The sequence below is a fragment of the Etheostoma spectabile genome, chromosome 20 (genome assembly GCF_008692095.1).
Source record: "Etheostoma spectabile isolate EspeVRDwgs_2016 chromosome 20, UIUC_Espe_1.0, whole genome shotgun sequence".
NCBI lineage: Eukaryota > Metazoa > Chordata > Actinopteri > Perciformes > Percidae > Etheostoma > Etheostoma spectabile.
Genome location: NC_045752.1, coordinates 19,489,509 through 19,492,694, shown reverse-complemented (window position 1 = coordinate 19,492,694; position 3,186 = coordinate 19,489,509). Strand labels below are relative to the sequence as shown.

Below are 3,186 nucleotides of genomic sequence, written 5' to 3'. Positions count from 1 at the left end.
CCCTCCCCTCCCCTCCCATTTCAAACCAATCATATAACTAGTCCCGCCCCGGCTGCTTGCGGCCCTGGTCGTGTGAAATTCACATTGAAATCGCCCCCTGTCCGACCCACATTCGACCCGCCCCTCGACCTGGGCCGGGACGCTGAGCCGATCGATGAGGGTTGAGACGCCGACACATTTTCCGGCAAAACCGCCCAAAACCGCGCAAAACAGTTGCGTTGACCTTTCTAGGCGCACCCATGGGTGCAACCAATTCCAGAACATTCCTGCGCTGTGCTTTGGCCTCTTTGCTCTGCGCCCTACCTTGCGGTTTTGCCGCGGATTGTGTGCAGGCGGCTTTAACCCTTTCAAACACACTCTGGTTTAACCCTGGTTGAGCCCCCGGTGTGACAAGGGCATTAGGGTCTCCATTAATGAATGGAGTTTCAAAAAAGGCTAAAAAGCCATTATTTCAATGGCTATTTCATATCTAATTTCATATTACTAATTGTAAAGTATGAAAGAGTTCAATGGACCGTTCTCTTTTGAGTTCACTTTATTTATTTATTTGAACTTCAGAGCACTCCAGACTTTTTTTCTTTCTAAATGAATGGAGTTGGTTCAACTCCCATGACCTGATGGTTGTATAATATTGGTTGGAGGTAGAGCTGGGCAGTATCTCGATATTATATTGATATTGTGATATGAGACTGGATATCGTAATATGGCATAAGTGGTGTCTTTTTCTGGTTTTAAAGGCTGCATTACAGTAAAGTGATGTCATTTTCTGAACCTACCAGACTGTTGCCTTTACCCAGTCAGTCATTATATCCACATTCTTTATCAAATATCTCATTGTGTAAATATTTTGTGAAAGCACCAATAGTCAACACTGCAATATCGTGATATTCGATTTTCTCCATATAGCCCAGCCCTAGTTGGAGGTCCAAAGATGGATCTTTCTCTCCAGCTGTGCACTCACTCCATGAGCATTGTGACGCTGCGAGTGCGTCTGCTCCGTTGTTCAGACGGCCGATCTCTGTTTGCGATGCTCATCCAGTCTGCGAAGACTCTGAGATTTGGTTAAAAGCTCCAAAAACCGATTGATTCTCCTCTGCATGTAGAGTAAGCAGCTCCACTGCAACAGTTCACTGCAACTATCCCACCTCTGGACTACTGTCCAATGCGTGCCACGCACTACTGTTGTAGCATCAGAGCTTAAAGTAGAGCTGCAAAATGAATCAATTGTCAACAATAACAATAAGTAATCACCAACTATTTTGTTAATCAATAAGTCAAATTGTTTTTTTCATGAAAAAGTGAAAACGTCTGATTCCAGCAACTTAAATTTGAATATTTTCTACTTCTTCACTAAACTAAATATCTCTGAGTTGTGGACAAAACAAGACGTTTGAGGACGTCATCTTGGGCTTTTTGGGGAAACACTGATCCACATGTTTCCCCATTTTTTAACATTTTAACCTTTTGATTTTTTTTTCCAGAAAATAATCAGATTATTCAACAATGAAAATAATTGATAGTTAGATAAATCACAGTTCCTGTCAACTTGAAAAGCATCTGGATGCAGGATGCATCTATTCAACACTTCACTTGTATAGGTAGTATCCCTTTAAGGCCTTTGACTTATTTCCAGTGTACCTTTTGTGATTTAGTTCCATCTTTAGTGTTTGGTTACAACATCATGTTCATCAGGCTGTTACAGTTATAACTTCTAGTCGGTGTTTGTGCACATATACAGAACTGTCATTTTTGACTTTATTTTCTAATGACAATAAAATCATTGCTCTTTATTCTGTTTCTCTTTATTCTATCGACATAAGGGGATTAGGTGGAAATTGATTTTTTTTTTTTACAAACATCGTTATTTCTAATTCTTAAAGTGCACGTACTATGAAAAATAATAGATCTGTGATCACTAGACCATCTGTCACAGATCTGCCAGTTTTACACTCTTTGACCAACAGGTGGTGTTGTGAGCGAAATGAAGCCTCGAGCTTTTTGGGATCCAATTTTCTGGAAAGCTTCAAAGCTTCATGAGGCTTTATGTCTCCATCACTAGTAATCAGGTCCTTTTTCTAATGGAAACTATTTCAGTCGTAAACCACTCCTGTCCTCTCTGTATTGATGCAGTTTCTTTGTTTCCCACAGTGGGGCACTCACTCCTAAGACTTGAAACCAATAGCAACCCATGTCTCATAAGATGCAGTGTGATAGAAATCTGTGGCCAAACGTACCATCGAAGCAACTTGGTTTTATTTGTCAGTGAAGCTGCAATTTTACTTCTGAATATACACAAAAACCAACCACCAACCATCAAATCAGTTAATTAATAAAACTCATATAATAAACTTGTCAATTCTCATCATAAGATAAAACAAATTTTATTGATCTTCATGCAGGAAAGCATGGCTCACAGCGGCAAAAGGAAGTATAAGAACAGATTGGTAACTTTAAATATTGAGAATGCTCTTTCACTATTATACAAAATTTGTAATGAGGCTTTGAAAAACCAAAATAGACCTAGACCTACAAGTGTATTGAGACACAATCACAAGTAAGTGACAAAACGAGGATTTTTTTATTTTAAAACATTACAATTACAGGGTTTTCTTGCATTTGTCCGCCCCCTACCCAAAGAAGTTTTATCGAGCCCCAGAGGAAAATCACCAGCACCGAAATTACAAGAATTAAGAATAAAAATAGCAATTCAAATCCTCTCTAAATGGGATTAAGAGCAATTTACCAAACATCCGTTGAACGAGCAGAACGTGCTTGCGTGCCACTGATAATTTACCTCAAACAGCAGAATTTGTTCACCTTCAGTAGTTGTACCGAGCATTTATTCACCGAGACCTTTGAGTCTACACAATGTCACGCACAGCATGAAACGGCTCTCCTGTGGCTCCTTTCAGAGACATCACATGGGTTTATGTTATTTTTAAAGGCTGTGTAATCCAGCAGGTGCACAGCAGTACCACATGCTAACCTTGCCTACACACACACACACACACACACACACACACACACACACACACACACACACACACACACACACACACACACACACACCCCTGTATTCCATGTATTCTTTTCTGTATGCATCACATTTGCTGCTAATGTAAAAGCACCAAGTGCTGCACAGGCAGGTGATGAAGGTAGATGGCAGGACAGAGGAGTTCATCCCAT

At 40.3% G+C, this 3,186-nt stretch overlaps 1 long non-coding RNA gene across 1 annotated transcript; it reads left to right on the top strand.

Annotated features, from left to right (window-relative positions):
• The first annotated feature begins 6 nt into the window (after positions 1–6).
• LOC116669803 (uncharacterized) lies at positions 7–1,785 on the top strand. Its single transcript, XR_004326855.1, has 2 exons — positions 7–641; positions 924–1,785. It is a non-coding gene; the product is annotated as an uncharacterized LOC116669803 (long non-coding RNA).
• The last annotated feature ends 1,401 nt before the right edge of the window (positions 1,786–3,186 follow it).